General features: G+C 39.7%; 1 long non-coding RNA gene across 1 annotated transcript in view; it reads right to left on the reverse strand.

Moving 5' to 3' along the window:
• The window catches only part of LOC141744446 (uncharacterized), a 104,606-nt gene that overhangs the window by 69,779 nt on the left and 15,734 nt on the right, over positions 1-19,093 (reverse strand). The window contains exon 3 of the long non-coding RNA XR_012587455.1: positions 13,530-13,713. This is a non-coding gene — a long non-coding RNA (uncharacterized LOC141744446). The remainder of the gene's footprint in view (positions 1-13,529; positions 13,714-19,093) is intronic.

Below are 19,093 nucleotides of genomic sequence, written 5' to 3' on the forward strand. Positions count from 1 at the left end.
ATGGGATAAAAGGATAAATACTATGGCCAACGTTATGGACAGAATCAGCCTAGATCATGTCCCCCAGTTGCCTTAATTTGTGGGAGAAATTCAAAGCTCATCAACAATTCAGCTGATTTCCATGGAAACAGCTTTTCAACTCATGAATCAAAATCGCATGAGGGCCAAAAATGCCAAACACAGATTATAAAAATATTTTTACACATTGGGATTCTCAAAATAAAAGGCAAATAGTTAAGCAGAACAGGAATAATAAATTCACAAGGGAATCATTTTTCATTATGCACACTATCTTTGTTATGTATAGTGCATATCTACCTGGTATCCAAAAACTTATATTCTTTGAAGGTTTCATTAAATGCCCTAAGTATCAACACATTTTCATGGTTTTAATATCTTTAAAATCTTAAAAGCAGAAAGTGCCTGTATGTGGAGAAGACACATCAGCATTATGTTTAGTTCAGTACCTCACCACAGGCCACCTCTAGATCTGGACTTTGCTGGTTTAGGACAACGGCTAAATATATTTTTACTGTGTTTCCCAGTGGAAACATTATCTCTGCTTCAGAATTATCACTTCTCTTGAATATCCACAAAAAATATATAATTATTGCTCTGGAACACATTTGGAGTATGTGATTTCTCTAAGCAAAGAGGGCTCACTGTTAGACTTTTGTCTTAGTAGTAACTGAGGCTCTTGCAATAAATATTAGCAGCAATATTTAACATTGGCAGTGACAAAGCTGTGTAAGAATTAGGTTATTTCATAATTTTCAGTATTGCACTGAGAGAGGTTTTACAGTCCTGTTTCAGTTAGAAATTATATAATTTCTCATAATCTACAGAATAAAACCAAATCTGTACATACCCAGTTCAGTTCCCAGGATACAGAACAGCGTGTGGTATTCTGCATTATACCAGAACTGCTAAATTTGTTAATATCTTACTGTCTAGGAAGAACTTTTTCAGATCACTTAACTTGGAGAAATTTTACAACCACTATAAAGATTGTGCAATGTTAAGGACAAGACATAGCTCAGATTTTAAATATATGAAAATAAGACAAAAAGTCTAGCAACTTTGTTTCTCAGCTCTTAAAATAATGAACAGATTCCCTTCCAAATTGAAGAGTAGCAAAAAAAAAGAAAAAAAAAAAGAATTAATTCAACAACTTTAACTGAAATTACTGGGAGTTCGTTCATTCTATTCAATGAAAATTTTATCTGGTGCACAGATGGTGGTTTGTTCATTTGTTTTTTCTTGCAAATATCTTTATTATTTGGTCATATCTTTAAGATGGTTGAATATTTTTCCATTAACATTTCAGTTTTATGGCATTTTTCTTTTTGAATAAACCACATATACTGCAGATATATAATGAAACCTAGCAGAATACTTCAGAACTGTGTATTTATCCTGCTCTGGTTTATTTATTCTTTCTACATATTCCTGGGTTTAAGAAACCTTCAAAGCACTACCCATAATAAAACACCAACGTTACATGAAACTTTTAAGCCCAAGAAATCAGGGTTTCCTAAAGATAGCTTCTAAGGAAAGTCAGGGTTGTTTTTTTCACACCACCTTTACTGATGCAATTATATTTAATCACTGTTAACAGTCAAGATTTTTAGCAGCTAGATGAAGTATATTGTATTAGCTTAATAACCATATCTTTCTCAGCCTTTTAAAAACCTGTTTTCTTTTCTATTGGAGCAGATAGCTAGAGGATTGGAAACTTCCAGTGATTCTTTTGTAGACTGAAGTGGTTTAACTGTGTCGGCTCATATAAGAAGACAACTCTAATTCTCAGAGGTCAAGAAAGAGAACAAACAAAAATCACGTTACCTTTCTACATTAGCCAGAAGCACATATTCTCAGAAAGGAAACTGGATAGAAAACATTAGATGCTGTAGCAAAAATATACAGGCATAAAAAAAATTAAAATAATTCAGGAAATTTGAGACCCAGATCTCTTCAACGTTTTATGAAAAAGAAAGCCCATGCATTTAGAGCTAAATTGGATGAATCCATCACTAGACTCAATACCCCAAAGAAAATGTGGCGCATAGTACATTAAGTTAATAAAAAACAAACAAATGTACAGCTAATAAGTCTGAAAATTCAAACCTTAAGTTCCTCATTATAAAAGCCACAAGTGACTTTCTAAGCAGAACTACCCAAACCACTATGCTGTGTCCCTTGGGACAATCAGTTTTCCTTCTCATCTTCTCTGCTGCTTTTGTACTGATGCATAAAAGTTTAGTTGTCTGGGGCCCAACCATTTTTAGGCAGCTTTGAGCAGTCACCAGCCTAGTGATGAGATGATCATACGTGATGAAAGGACAAGGTTAACTCACAATTTCTGCGTTAGTGTTTCATGTACCACATGATGAATAACAACATGAGAGGCCCCTATTCTTCTAAAATATAATTGGCTTTTCTTTAGAGAACACTGTACAGAAAAACAAAAAATGGGGGTAACATTCAGGTCATGCTCAGATAGATTAACTTCCTGGTGCCTCTTTCCAACATTATCTTCCTACTTCTCCTCTCTCTGAACCACGGATGGGTCACCATAACTTTAGTTTTGACAGCTGTTGTGCTTTTCATGCAAACTTTTGGTGACTAACTAGAGGTTGCTAACCCAAGGCCATTTAAAGGCTGGACTTCACCAGGGACTGGTTTGATTTCATATTCCTTCATACGTGTTGAGCTCCAGAACAGCCTCGTCTCCTGTTCTGCTGAAGCAGAATTTGCTTTCACCTTGCCAAAACCCTGTCATAGAATGGTTTGGGTTGGAAGGGACCCTAAAGATCACCCAGTTCCACACCCCCTGCCATGGGCAGGGACACCTCCCACTAGACCAGGCTGCTCAAAGCCCCATCCAGCCTGGCCTTGAACACTTCCAGGGATGGGGCATCCACAACTTCTCTGGCAACCTGTTCCAGTGTCTCACCACCCTCACAGTTAAGAATTTCTTCCTAATATCTCATCTAAATCTACCCTCTTTCAGTCATACTGCCTGTTGGTTTCCTTCTGCCTCCTCTATCTCTGGCTGAGGATGGGAGAGCCCATGAGGCATCAGCTGCACAGTCACTACTGAATTATACGCTCGTGACTCCCTCCCTATCAGCCCCTAAACATTACTTCACTTTCGTGCATTGCTCATTGTCTTCATTTCACCACTGCTCCTGGACGGCTGCCTCTGTGTCGCACTTGTCTTGCCCTCTGCTTCCCCGCGGCACCCGATATCCCTCCCCACAGCCTGGCTGGCTCCATGGCCCCACCGCCTGCTGATCCACCAGCCTGGCGCAAATACAGTTGGTGCAATCAGTAGCTCAAAACATATGTGGTGACCACTTTCTGCAGTGGACACGTGCTACAAGCTTAAGCCTTGCTGTAAATCACCTCCCGAACCTTGGAAATTTCTCTGCAACTGTAAGTACAGCTGCTTTTCCACAAAAGAGGCTGCGTGCAGCACTGAGACCTCAGTAATGATGATTTCCATGTCCCTTCCAGCACATGTTCAGAGGTGTGTACCAGCACATCACCGCAGCGGCATCCTTCATGAGCTCGTCTCTGCCCTGTTTCCCGGATTCATTTTAAGCGTAGCCTGTGTATTGCAAGAGTGGCTGCCGGTTTGCTCCTTTCCCTGGACAGTTCAGCTGCTCTTGTTCTTTGATTCATTCCTTTAGGGTTAGATGTCTTTTTCTCAGCAATTCCTCCCATAAACTGGAATCACATGTCCCACAAATGATCCTGTCTCTAATTAGGAGATCTTTTATGTCTCTAAAGTACATGTGCATGCCAGAATTCTCAGCAACACGATGCAAGCATCTATCTGGTTCTCTGCTCTTCCTTTGGGGATTTAGAGAAAAGTATCTCTCTGCTACCTCGTGTATATTTTCCTCAAATATTTCGCTCAGCTGTTCCGGGGTTTGTGTATTCATTCCTGGCAATTTTATTTCACTTTTTCATTTTGTCCTGTGAGAATGTAAAAAAGCTGTACCTTCATTTTGTCATTTTTATTCCCTTTGTCAGGTTCGTATACAGACACAATTCTTCCACAAATACGTGAAATCTTCTTGGCCTGGAAGTTTTGCATTCCTAGTGGTCTAGTTCCTTGCAGGGGATTAATTTGCCCATTTCTAGGTGCTGTTAATCAGATTTTTTTTTCTCTCTGTGGGTCTCTCTCAGCCTGCCTGATGCTAACCATGTTTCCATGCACAGTGCTAACATGAAGGCTCCATATTTTCGCAGGCAACTTTAATGCAGGTATTCGGAGAGCTTTACTACATATGAAACATGGATATTTCAGTCAGGTTCAATGAGAATAAAATATCCAGTTTTTCAAAATGGCAAACAATGCTCCTCTTTCCAAGTTCCAGTTGGGCTGCCACAGCCACAGCGACAGGAGGTTGTTCTGACAAGCTCGGCAGACACCTCCAAATCTTCTGTAGAATTCTCCTTCACCTCCCTCCTGCCCAAGTAAAATATTACATTTCTTTTCCTAGACTTATAATGGCCTTGTTTAAAAAAATGACAACGTTCTCTAATGGGGAGTTTCCTAAGAAGTGACGGTGTCAGTCAGTCTCAATTGCAGATAAACATTCTTGCTTGAAAATTTCTGGAAGCATTGCTTGAACCTAACAAATCACCTGGCAGAATAATTTTGCTCTTCTGCGGCACAGCTCCTTGACTCTGTAGCAGACACAACCTGTCTCCCCATTAATTCATGCCTCTAAGAACTTCTCAGCTCCATAAGCTGAAGGGAAATTATGTTTTAATCAAGTACATAAGCTCTGAAAAATAGTCAGAGGCTCTGCTCTGGGAAGATGCTAAAACCCTGTAGGAACAGAGCTCCCTTCAGTCCCTCCTGCTGGGCTGAGTTGCTTTGCAGGCACAGAGCGCCTCGCTGCCTTGGGTTGAGAAGCTCTACGGAGGCACCACCAAGGGTCCACCTGCCGGAGGCAGGGTGTCAGAGTGCTCTCCAGCCAAGCACCCTCAATTCGTAGGTGGAGGTGACCATTAACATCCACGTGACATCCAGCACTTCAAAATGGGTCACACACGACCACCCCTGGGAAGGACTGACACGTTAAAACAGACACAGCATCCTTAGAGGTCACATACGTGGACCAAACAGTGCTATACTTCAAAGAAGTAAAAACTTTAGGAGAGTAAATTAAAATAGTGCAAATGAAGATGTGAGAATTGAAATTGTTTTGTGAGGTTACCGTATGCTGAATTTGACTTGGCCATAAAGAAACATAGTGAAGCCATGCCACCAAACAACGCCTCACATCCAACTGGTCTTCTCTCAGGACAACGACGGTGCTGAAATTCAATCTTCCAGCACCTCTCTTGGAAGCAGAAGTGACAGCAAATTTTAAGGGCTAACTTTTGGGATCAGTACATGCAGGCCTTTCTTTTTGCAAATTTGATTTTAAGGCTTAATGTAATTCTTGCTAAAAATAAGGTAATAGAAGGGTTCCGGTCTTGCACTGTAATGAACTGCAGGCTCAATTGTTTGAAGAAGTAAAATTGCATTGATGAGACCAGATCAAAGACAAACGAAAAATCAGATATTTCCTCTTGAGGGTAAAAACTTTAGGAGGCTCATGCTTTTTCAAGCAGCCCTTACTGCGGTTTAAAGGCAGGGTGATCTTGTAGTCAGATTTAATTTATTATCAAAACATCAACAACAAAATAAGTGGGCACGTGCAAACTCCAGTGTCAGAAAATGCTCAAAGAAAAGCAAACATACCAGATACTATTACCAAGTATAACGTGGGACCAATCTTGCTTTGTTTTAGAAATTAGCTGTAACACAGACAACAGAATGGCATTAGTAACAGCTACAACTGTCTACCATCCCCAGGCAGTAGACCTCCTGCAAAACTTCAGAGGCACCACCATTTTTAATTCCTTGCCAACATATACACGTGTCATGATTGTTGGGATGCCAACCATTTCAGGACAGAACCCAAACAGCAAGAATTTTTAATCCAGGGAATACTCAGAGCAATTTATGTCAATCCCAGCGCCTCACTCCAGAGTCTGAGAATAATATATTGCACAGCTGTTACTATTATATCTAATATACACTTCAAATTATTTATTCTTTTATTCTTTTTTAAATAAATAATTGTTTATTGTGGCCATTTTACTAAATCTGAATTTTGTGGACACACAATTTAATTGTCCAAAAATACTCAAGAGAACTGAGGAAAAAAAAAAAAAAAAGGCAGAGAGGCCAGATAATTGCTTGAACCCAGGTTGTACAAAATCCATTTTATAGATGTACCTTGTGATTATGTCAACCATCTTAGTAGCCCTAGACTCACTTGTGATTTGTGGAGCTCTTCCACAGAGAGCTGAGTGGTCAAATGGCATTGATTAATTTTATGTCTACCTGCTAAACCGTATTTCAAAATGGGAAAAGGACTCACTGCGCTTTCTTTATACTGTTACCCTATAATCAGTATTTGTAGTCAGAGCAGTAGTGTTGCATGAACCTATGAATTTAGAGCAGTCTGTGTGCCTGTGACCACAGCAGTTCCACATTTATGTTAGAAATAACATGCCATTAAATTTACTTCTCAACAACAGCATGCAGTCTGGAGTTTTCATATAGCAGAAGCAGCTCTCTCCCATAAAATAACAATTCATTTAAAAAAAGCCCAAACCAATAAAATATAAGAATCATATCCTGAATATCACATGCTTAGATTTAATCAAAGAATACCAGATATTCCTGTAAAAAGGCTACAATATCTTCAACATACCACCTTCTCCTATTCTGCTACCAATTTCAAGAATTGCTACAGTCTCCTGGTAGGCGCATCAGGCTGCAACTCCCTACAGTCTTCAAAAACATAAGACAAGAGAGATAATGATCTCAAAACTGGTAGGGTTTTATCCAGCACCCGAACCTGGTTTCTTAAAAGCAAGAAAGATACTCTTCTTTATTCAAGGTCCAATGTAAAGGGAAAATTAAAGACTGGCCTCTAAGCAGTTCTTATGGGCCAGATTATGTGAAGCAAGTCAGTGCTAGGCACCGAATAGTAAATGAGAGCAAAGTTAAGGCTCCTAATCAAACATCTCCATGGCTGCGTTTACAGGCTGTCTGGATGCTACAGCCTGTGGGCTGCTCTGTGTGCTAAGGGACTATGTGAGAACACTATTTGAGACCTCTAGGAAGCAGTGAAATTCAATGGGGAGTTTTAAAACAGCTTGAATAGTTCATCTGATATAGGTTCTGCAGCAGTGATGCCAATGCTGCAATGCTGGGATCTGGTTTCATACGTGTTACTTGTTCACAGGAAAAGAAAACTTGCTGTATCACCCAGTCATATCACTGAGCAAGCCTATAAACTACTGGGGCACGGATGGAGAAAACACTGGGAGCCGTAAGAATCGTCAGATGAGAGATGAAACTGTTAATGGAAGTTGTGCAGTCCATTTGACTGGAGGTACCTGAGGCTGGTTTAGCACCAGTGCAACGCTATGTCTCAAGTACAGCGAGGCAGAGCAGAACATACCCCCCAGCGTGTCAAATACCTAACAGAGAAATTCCTCACCACAGAGCTAAGTCCAGAATGATTGTATTTAAAATTGTGGCTACTTCTCAGGGGAGAAGACAGCAGGCGTCTTTAAGATCCATTTATTGATTCTCTGAGGTGCATTTAATCTACTAAAAAAGGCGTGCTTCTCAAATCCATTTCCTTGAAAGTATCAAAACCACACAGAAGTCCAAAGACTGAGTAAAATAATGTCTGATACAATAAAAAGACAAAATTGTATTAACAGATTCATCTGTCACTGATGAATGGCAATGTCATATTAACATTTCAAATTAGAATACTGGCACCTTTTACACATCCCCTTTCTACCCTAATTTTGACCACTCTCTGTAAAGAAATAAATACACAAATACATATGCATGAAAAACATAAATGACAATGTTAACAAATTATGATAATTCTAAAAAGAGACAAAGGACTTCCAGTTTTTAATCAGCTTTTTTAGCAGAGACAATTTAAAAAATAAAAAAATTTGCAACAGGAGTCAATCTCCCATCCTGCTATTTCAAGACCTGCTCCAACAGTGTCTAATTTAGAAATAATATAGATGTCCATGGTGAAAGAGCTTTTGGTCCCAAAATACAAGAATGACTCTATGCCTCGGATTTATACAGCTCTGCTTCCACTAGTTGGTTGAGGATGCTTTGCCATATGGTGACTTGACTTTATTTCCTCCAATGTCAACATTTTTAGTAAAACGTAACTGACGAGGTTTAATTTTTATTTTATGATTGTATATATTTTATAGTTTTTAATAACTAGGCCATTCTTATTTCTGACAGTGAAATGAAGAAACTTCTTTTTATTTGAAAGAATAATTCCTGATGCAATTCGCAAAGCAAGAACACAGAAGACACTTATGCATGTGACAGAAGTGTCCTGAATTCTCCTGTTAAAAGCAGCACATCTCTTCCTAGTCAAGCAGGCACTGGTTCCAGTCCCAAGCAATATGGGTGTGCAGGTCATTTCATCATAGAATCATAGAATGGTTTGTGTTGGAAGGGACCTTAAAGATCATCTAGCTCCAACCCCCAACAGTTCCCCCCCCCAACACCTCCCACTAGACCAGGCTGCTCAAAGCCCCATCCAGCCTGGCCTTGAACACTTCCAGGGATGGGGCATCCACAGCTTCCCTGGGCAACCCGTTCCAGTGCCTCACCACCCTCAGAATTTCTTCCTAATATCTAATTTAAATCTTCCCTCTTTTTTGGTTTAAAAGCATCACTACACTCCCTGATAAAGAGTCCCTCCCCAGCTTTCCTGTAGGCCCCCTTCAGGTACTGGAAGGCCGCTATAAGGTCTCCTTGGAGCCTTCTCTTCTCCAGGCTGGACAACCCCAACTCTCCCAGACTGTCCTCACAGGAGAGGTGCTCCAGCCCTCTGATCATCTTCGTGGCCCTTCTCTGGGCTCGCTCCAACAGGTCCATGTTCTTCTTATTTTGGCGGCCCCAGAGCTGGACGCAGTACTCCAGGTGGGATCTCACCAGAGCGGAGTAGAGGGGCAGAATCACCTCCCTCAACCTGGTCATCTCCTGTGACTACACAACCTGCTAGACATTGGGTGCCCAGGAGCAGACACTCACCATACCTAACGAAGAGGATATAGGTGCTTACAAAACAACCCTTCCATCCAGAACTGGTTTTTAAAGTAGGTGGGGAAAATCACCCATCTCATTTCACTACCTACAGAGAAATTACGTTCCTAGTACTTTAAACACAGGAACTATCAACTCACTTGATGTCTATCTGTCTCAGAGTTTGCTTTAGCTGGGTATGTAGCTTCCAATGATGAGAATTCATACATGCTAATCATTGTTTGCTTAAAAATTCACTTTCATTGATTACTAATATAAGCATGTTATTGGGAGTACTCAAGTAATATTCTGAGGCTGAAAATATTTGATAACCCCTTTAGTAATTTGTAAAAAGGTAATATTTACAGAAATTAAAGAATATGTCTTATACCAAAATAATAGAAAGATTATCACTTACCCAAAATACTCTAAAGTAACATTACTGCCTTTCTACCTTTCTCCTGGTTACCCAGGGAATTTAATTACCTTCTTGTGCTATTCCTTGCAAGCTCTTTTGTTCCTTAAGTCGTCAAAATAAAATTTCTTTTTTCAATATTAGCTAGAGCTGAGCCACTTTTTCTTACAGGACCTCTTGCACAGGAATTATGTGCAGAGAAAGAGCTACATACTGATGACCGCTGCCATATTTATTTAAGCCTGTAGACATTTTTAGAACCTATCAGAAAAAGGTTTGAATTATAAGGAAGATATACTCATCTCACAGTCACTTTTCAGCTGGAGGTTCAATCAGCCAACTGAGTGTACGAACAAAGGTTTATATTTAGAGGACTGAATAGAAGGAGGCTGCAGTTAAAGCATAAAGTCCTCAAAACTTAGGAAATGCCAAAGGTAAGACTCCCCTCTTCTCAGAAAAAGCTAACTGTTTTAACGGAAATTGCCCTACCACAGTAACTCTGAACAATATTCTCAGCACTGACAGTTCATCCCAAATACTTTATATTTGGCAATATTCTAAGGAACTGATAACAATGCAAATATGAGGCAAACAGCTTCTCCTACAGTTAACTTTCCCTGCTTTACTACTACTATTTTAGTTGGATAGTGAAAGTAAATATTTTTCCAATGAATTAACTAACTTGAGGATATGTCTTAATCTTTATGTTACATACTGTATTTCTATTTCAGCACATTCCTCCTCTGGAAAAAAAGAAAAAAAAGAAAAAAAAAGAAAAGGATTATCAGTCATTTCCTGTGGACTGGAAAGAAATCCAGACTTAAAAGGCTTGCAAGAGCAATTTAATATTGGAGCAACTGCACCGTCCATTTTCTGTATTCATTCTCATCAGCCAAGTTAAGATCTCTTGTGTACAAGGGAATCTGCTTTTCACAGGTGTGCCTAAAGCTTCTGGTAGGAAAAGTCCAAGTAATTCAATTTATTGTGGAACTGCAAAGGAAACTGCAGCTAAGAAAAAAAAACCAACAAACCACACAACCAAATCTCTTTCTTAATCTGAACACGTGTAAAGTAACTTTCAAGAAATGTTACAAGCACCAGGTCAGCCTTTCCCTTCTGCTGGTTTGAGGATTTGAGAACACCGTGATCCCTGGGCCAGAAACTAAGAAATTAGAAATAAGCAAACTTAATTTGAATATGTGTTTGCATCTGTTTTCAAAATGCCTCATTTCTCACTTTGCAACAGGTTAAGACAAAGCCAGATTTACTGATTTCTCTTTCTATTTATATCTGGAGCAATGCAGCATCAGCTGACAGAGTCAACTGCGCATATCCAGGACATGGGAAGCATTGGAGAACAGTTTCTCCTCCCTCTGAGAGTGTCTAGAACAAGTGTATTTGAAGGAAGGTTTATTGTGCATTAAAAGACTTTCAAGGTGTGTTCCAAAAAATCCTTCTCTGAATGCGTAAATGAGAATTAAGAGAATGAGAAAACAGTAAGAAGAGTATTGCATGTTAGTTAGCCCAAGACACAAAGATCAGCTTTTCCAAAATAAACTATCTTATTACTGAGAAAATTCTGAAACAACATAGCAGTAAAAAGAGAGGCTAGTATTTATTGTATACATTGAAGATGTTATGACTACAAATTTATTTTAATTAGCTAATTGTGACAATACCATTGGGCAATACCTGATCTTATTGTTAGCTGGGTTTCTTCCTCAAAAAATGAACTTCAGCCTGCAGAGACTTTAACCTTAACAAGATTTCATACATCAGAGTTCTTGGAACAGACCACTTCCTTAAAAATACATGAGGATCAAGTTTTAGAACATTTTAATTTAGTCTCTGGTCTTGCAATTTATTCTGAGGTCTAGTCCTAAAGAGATATATGTATTACTTAACGTACATCAGAGGCAGCAGTAATAACTCACTATTTTCTTAATAAGAACAATGACCTCCTAACCAGACTGATTTTTCCTCTCTTTCCATTTTTTACAAGAAGATTCTTAGGTGAGCTATTTATGTTTTAAATTCAGTGTAAAATACATGAACACCCAAATCTCAGCTTTTTAATGCCACTGGCACATAATTAAAGACATAAACAAAGACAAAAAATCAACAGACTGGTAACATTTCATCAGTGGAAGTCATTACTCTATATAATTATTTTATGGCCTCGAAACTCACAATCCGCCAGTACCCTTCCAGTAAATATGCTCAGACCCAAACAAATGTCCCTAGTTGTTGCGGAGATAAATGGGCTTCATAGCCAACAAATACACGCTATTTTGGACCAAGCTGTGAGAACAGTCAAATCATAGACTCAAAGGCCCTTAGAGAAACTGTGCTGCTGGCAACTCTCATTCTTACACACCAGTGACCCTCCAGGACTGATACTTCAGCTGATCTCAACTGTCTCAGAACTGACACAAAAGATGCACAACCCCTGAAGTTAAAACACCCCTCACATGTAGGGCTTTGTCCTCAGACACAGTAAATCCAAACCAATTTATATATTTATACACATGTATGCATGAATGCAAGTATATTCACCCACATGTATGTTTCCTACACAAAGCAAAGTAATATCATCCTATGCCGGGATTCCTGCTCAGCTTTATCATGTTCTTGATTTCATCCGTAGTCGGACCATGCAGGCTACAGATCAGTGCAATGGATTCCTCAGCAAAACGGTAATTTACAACAGCCATTTCTAGAAATAAGACACTGATGTAATGGTTATATAAGTCTCTGCATGTTTTCATTAATATCTCTGGTGGTCTGGGGTGTGCACAGAATTTGGTACCAGTGTACAGCTATCATTTTTATCTACAGCATTTGGAATGATAACAAAAAAAAAGTATGCATGCTTTTCCTTTATTGCAGATACACAGACGATAGGAGGATAGGGGATAACCAGATTTAAAAAAAATAAAAAAAATAATCTGCATGCTATTGATTCTCCCACACTTATTACCGACTGCTATGTCTTCTACCACAAATATTCTCTTTGATGTTAACAAGAAAGATGAGCGGCAAAGGCTGCAAGAATGCTTATGCCCGTTACTGTCTTAATTATAAACTTGTCTGACTACAAACAAATGAAAAATAAATTGTTTGTATGCCCTGGCCAAATTCCTACGGCTATAAAGTGAGCATTCCATTATTTGTCAAAAGCAGAATTGTATGTTGCCATGAATATTGAGAACTGTACCCAGTACACATTCAGACAACGAGGTCTTTCCCATGAATTTTAGTTACATATATATATAACCTGAAACAGAAGCTGGAGAAAAAGATTCATGTAAGTACTGATATCCCTTGGAAAATGCTGTTTATATGAAATGCTATGACTACAGTCACAGAGAAGGTATTCTCCGGACACCCCAACTACCTGTACTAAATTGATATCGCAGTAAGGAAATAAATTGGAAGAATTTAATTCCCTAAATGTAAGCTAATGGATACCACTACTGAATAAAAAACCAAAACACTAAGAACAAGGCAACGACATTAACTATAGACAGTGCAAATAATTCAGCTATTTCTCAGGAGCTAGGGAAGCCAAAATATATTGTACTACTCAGCAATTCATACTTTCCATACCTACACTAAAACTTCTTTTACATAGTTAAACATTTCTGTACTTCAACATCTATTATCAAAAGAATAAATAAAATATAATATATGCTTTTATTTTTTAATAGGAAACAATTTATTCAATTATAGATATATTTAATCCTAGTAATACCCTTGGGCTTGTTGTTTCTGTTTTCATTATTTGAACAAATATTGCATTGAAATTTTCTTAAATGGAATTGCTCCTATAGACATTTCAGCACAGAGGCCAATGCACAAACAGTATCTTCCCTGCCCTAGAATTACACCTGCACGGTTCATGTCAGCTTCTACTTTACAACTAAGTTGTTTGTTCTTTTTTTTTAATCTTACCCCAAGTTTCAGAAGAATCTTCTAGAAGTCCTGCAGACAATGTGATAGAAAACGTATTTGTCTACTTTCATCCTGCATTTTGAACGATGGTTCAGATCAGGAAGAGCTTTTTCAGTGTTAAACTGTAATTCTTCTGCTGCAAATTTCACACTCCTTACAGGAAGACTACATCCAGGCTGATACACTGGAAAAATAATTAAAAAAAAGATAAAATCTTTCACCATGCAGAAACGTAAATATGTATCAACTGAAGCAGCAAATATCTGTAAGGGTTTTCTTTTTTCTGCTTTTGTAACTCTTGGGCAGGATCATCAATATTAGCTGTAAAAGAAAGGATGTCTGAACGCTGCATTTAGATCTCAAACATACAGAGGTATGTACAGAATTGTGAGTCTAAAAATCAAAGTTTTACAGAAACCTCAATTTTTAAAAATCGGGTCCTATATCAGAGTGTAGGCAGGGAAGGAGGCATTTTTAGTGCACACATTTTATCTTCTCAAACAACTCCCCATACATCGATTTTAGTCTTTTTATCAACACGCTGCTAGATACTTCTCTATCTTAATCCATTAGCTTTGTGATCGCACTGCACAGAATGACACTCTTTGTCAGGAGACTGCACTGTACCACGAGGAAAAAGCAACAGATCGAGCAGCGTGCACATATATTTCCAACTGCTCTCTATACAGTGAGACAAACTGTAAAAGAAAAGAAGTTATCTGCATTGTAAAGCAGGACAGCAGCATTGTTTTGAACAGTACGCCGCATGCATTTCAGCGACGTGAAAAGGACGGGCACCTGCTTTTTGACTTACAAGTCACGTAGACTGTAAAATAACAGAGTAAACCTGATCTGATGAATTGGCCAGTACAGGAGTAACATTAACGGTTTCTCAAACATCTTGCGGATTATTTATTACAAAGGTTTTCTAGTATGAAGAGTAACTCTGTAACTGTACAGCCTGGAAACTCACACCGGAGATTTCCTAAGGACACTGCACAGTGTTCAGGAAGCCAGAGATGGAATCAATGTTGCAAGCTTAAATCTAAGATAAACCCAATTAACGGCTGAAGAATTATCATGCTTTTTAACCAGAGAAGGGCCTCCCCCACAAAGCTTGTCTCTCGCTAAAAATCCGTTCTGCAGTTTGCGAGAGGGGCCAAGCCTGGTGTGCGGCAAGAGACTCATCTCCATCTGCAGTGTATTTCTGGAAACCAGTCATGTTGGATGATTCGAACCTTGCAGAGGCAGGAATTCCTGTCGCCCTGCTCACACAGACGTGTGCGGGCAGCCCAAAGGCTCCTCGAGCAGTATTTGAGCATCTTGACAGTTTAAACTTTAGTGGTTATTACAGTGCAAGATTTACATATTTAAAAATGCTTGTCCCGGACAGGTTAAATATGTAAACAAAACCCGACGTGTGTTTAATAAAATTAAATGTATTTTTATATTTAAATTATATGTAATAAAATTAAATATATGAAATATTAAATTTAACTGTACCCATGTAGAATACAGAAACATACAAATTTCTATAGAAACATATATGCTGTTGTACTCAGCAAGCAATTTATATAGTGGCAGCGTGATTAATTTCAATCCATACTTCCAAAAGCATGTCTCAGAGCATTAATGTATACTTTAATTACTGTGCCAAGCAGATGAGCACATAATAGCAGCTATCATTTTAGAACTTTACAGCCATGGTTCACTATTTGAAAAAAACCTTCTTAGATGAACATTTGCTTTACAAAAGCAACAGACTCTTGATCTTATCAAGGTTGCTTAATTTTAAAATCAAATCACAAATTTCATGATATTCAGTATTGTTCTTAAAGCCTTGGCTGCTGCAGTTATGCAATTACAAGACACTTAACAATTTTTAAGACTAAGTATATCTCTAACCCTCGTGTTTTATACTTAAAATGTGTATCTCAGCAGCTCAAAAACCATGCAGCAAAGTAAAAGAAACTCTACAGCGTTCTAGCATCTCATAGCATTTAACCTATGTCATGATTTTTCAATCCAGGCTAATATTTTTCTAAATTAATACCTGAAATTAGTAATGCCACACTATCAACCCAGGAATCCGCTGTGAGGGCCACGGCCAGGCCAACCAACAGTGTCAGCTCCTGGCAGTGGTTCTAGCTGATGGTCAGCAAAAATACCCATATACCTTAGACAAGCTTGGAGAGAGCAGCACGGCTCACGTGCAGCCACCAAGCCTGTCCTGGCTACAACCACCACGTGGACCTGCATGTGATAGCCCCAGCAACATCTGGATAGGCCTCCTGCATCACACATCAGCTTGCTGAGCGCTACCGCAAGGTAGACAGGTTAAGGAGGAGGACCCCAAGACACTCAGGGGTCTGGAGCATCACCCCTGTGAGAACAGGCTAAAGGAACCGAGCTTGCTCAGCCTGGGGAAGAGAAGGCTTTGGTGATAGCCTTTCCACACCTGAGGGCAGGTTATTGAGAAGTCAGAGCCAGGTTGTTCACAGTGGGGTGTGGTGGGAAAACAAGAGACAACAGACATAAGTTGAAATGTGAGAGGCTCAGGCTGGAAATAAGGAAAAACTTTTCTGCCATGAGGTCAGTTATGCAATGGAAGAGGCTACACAGAGAGGTTGTGCAGTCTCCATGCTTGGAGGCTTTCATGACCCAACTGGATGAAACCCTGAGGAAACTGGTCTCATCTTGCAGCTGACCCTGCTTTGAGCAGGAGGTTGGACTAGACACCTCCTGAGGTTCCTTCCAACCTGGAGCCTGATCCTATGATCATTCTGTGTTGCTGATTGTTGCTGCCTAAATGGCATGTTTTCTGGAGCTAGTCCCCTCTCACAAGATTTTATTTGTTCTGTTCATTCATTAGAGTCCTCACTATGACACCTTTCAGGCCCCACAAGACTGTCTTCTCTGACACCAGTGCGTTTTTTCTCGAAGAGCCAACAATTCTTTCAGGCACTTGAATCCCAAAGTATTTTAGCAAATACTCTGAAATCCATGAACCGATTTGTCATGGTAATTGTTACTACCGAATGAGTAACCCTCCTGCAGTATCAACATGCAAAACAGGGAAGGAATGAAATATCTGTAAAAATTTTTCCTCATCATGAACAAAATCCAACTTAGTCAGGACATTTTTTCCTTATCTTTTCAAAAAATACAACCCCATATCTGACCTTGAATATCCTTTCTCATGGGGGTCAAGTCAGTTGCTAAAACTGCTGGTATAAATGTATTTCCATTATTTTTTTCCTGCATGTGTTCTACATTTTCAGCTCCCAAAGCATACTGCTGAAATCAAGAACAGCCCTGTGCAGGCAGGCAGCTTCCAGGCATAACAGAAAATCAAAGCACATGCACAGCAAGGCCCATGAAATAGACCTCCACACATGTACCTGTTTTTATGACTACTATAATACAGAGCATTATAAATACGACAATACACGAAGGAACTGGGAAGCGAGAGTGTTGAGCTACCTAGAACTTCAACCATCTGACATTTGAAAACGCTCGTTTGGCTCTTACACAAGGCCCTGGGTACATTTTGGTTATTGGAATTATCATTCAAGTCCAAAAATAGTATACGGTTAACTCACTGAAAAAAACCCTTATTATGAGTAGTAAGAAATACATAGTTATAACAGGCCACCCCAAAGCACTTCTAAGACACAGTTAGCACAAACCTGCTATACTTTTGTTAGAAGACCACCTTCCACAAGCAACCGATTTTCATCAGTTCCTGGAGTGCTTTTGCTTAGTTTCTTTTTCTTGTACAGCTGTGCCCTAACTTCATTTTGTTAACGTATATAATTTTTCCTAAGAAAAGATCAAGTGGACAAATCAGGTTCCCACTCCCGGCACCAAGATATTACCGAGCTCCATAAGCTATTAAGGGGTTCCAAACTATGGCAAACAAGCCCCTCAAGGCTCACTTAGGAAAAAATATAAAAACACAGGTCTAAGCCTGCCAGCATGTCTGCCTCTTAAACAGTCATAGAAACCTGCCTCAGAAGAAAAAAAAAATATCTTTATTATGTATGAGGTACAGACCATCTGCGGTGGGCTCCGAGAGCCAACTTAAAAGAAGGGCGGGTGGCAGGGGGGGAAGCAGTGTTCCCAGCTGCATTCACAGTCAGTGAAGAGCTTGAGACTCAGAAGTCATTTGTGAGTAGGAAAGAGGTGGTGGATTAGGATGAAGAAGTATATGCAAGACCTGTCGTTGTAAAGGACGCAAAAAAAACCCCAAAATGTTGTTACAAACATACTGCGTGTAGGGGTATATGGAGAAAGGCAACAAGAACAAAGAAAACCTGGTGAAAAGAAAAAGCTCAGCCCATAAAAACCAGTTTTCTAGGAGCGCTCTCTCCCCGGCACGGTGGTAGAAGGAGCATATAGAAGGTAAGGAGGGGTGATAATGTTATTACTCTCATTTTAATGTAGACCACTGAACTCCTCATGACATGGGAAGTTAAGAATGGCAACGGCAGTAAACTGGTAGCAACAAAGAATTTGGGGAGGCTTTCCTATTTACTCTTTCTTTTAAAGAATTAAACAGATCTTTCCATATTAGTCATAGAAATTTTCTTAATTCTCTTGACACCGCTTTTCACTACTACCACTACACACGTCCGTATTAGCTATGTACTATTATGCATGCCATACAGCTCCATAATGTTTCACTTCTGAACAGGAAAAAACAACCTTGTTTTTTAATTGTAACCACTGAAACTTGAGTTACATTTAACCCTCCCACCGAAAAAATCCCTGTGAGAACATTTTCTAACTTCTAGCAGCTTGCTCTACATTTACGTGTTTGCAGTTCAATAAACAGGAGACAGTTACATTAGCTATAAATGAACTGTGACTAGGTAAATATGAGTAAGCCTTTCGAAGTGACTGTTGCTGATTCTGTCAGGGAGCAAATCTATTTGCGTCTCTATTCAAGCCAGAACCACCGCAAGGATTTGTCCCGTTATGTAAAAATTTGCTGGCTTTTTAAACACTGCACATTAAACCCTGGTTTCACCGATATCCCTGGATCAAACCCTGCCTGCCTCTCCGGGGCCAGGATTTCACCTGGAATTTGAGCCTGTATGTGGGCCGTTCCTGTACATACTTACCCATGATGGAAGGGCACTGACATTTGAGCCCTGGTGAGCCTTGCCGTCACAAGCTGAAGTCACTTTTCCCAGAGGTCTGCTCCACCTAGCTGCTGGAGATCCTGGCTCTCCGTGCTGAGTCAGCACACACAGACCTAAGGCACGCTCCAGCAGCTTAGCAGAAAGGTGATGCACTCCGGAAGGGTTTGAGCTGAACCTGGGGGTTTTGCAACGAAGCAGCTAAGGTGTGGGCACACGTCCCCTCCTGGAAATTTTGCTGAGGAAGAACTAATCCTCAGTAAAAGGGTGGAGCAGGGAGTTTGGGGCAGCAGCAACTTAAACCAGTTCAAGGAGGTTTGCCAGAGCTTGTCTGTCAGCGCTCGAGCTTTACTCCTGTAAAGAGTCCTACCAACTTCAAACGGGCTGCGTGCACCAAGGCAATTACTGACATCCACTCTT

This window comes from Larus michahellis, chromosome 1 (assembly GCF_964199755.1).
Source record: "Larus michahellis chromosome 1, bLarMic1.1, whole genome shotgun sequence".
In the NCBI taxonomy this organism is placed as follows: domain Eukaryota; kingdom Metazoa; phylum Chordata; class Aves; order Charadriiformes; family Laridae; genus Larus; species Larus michahellis.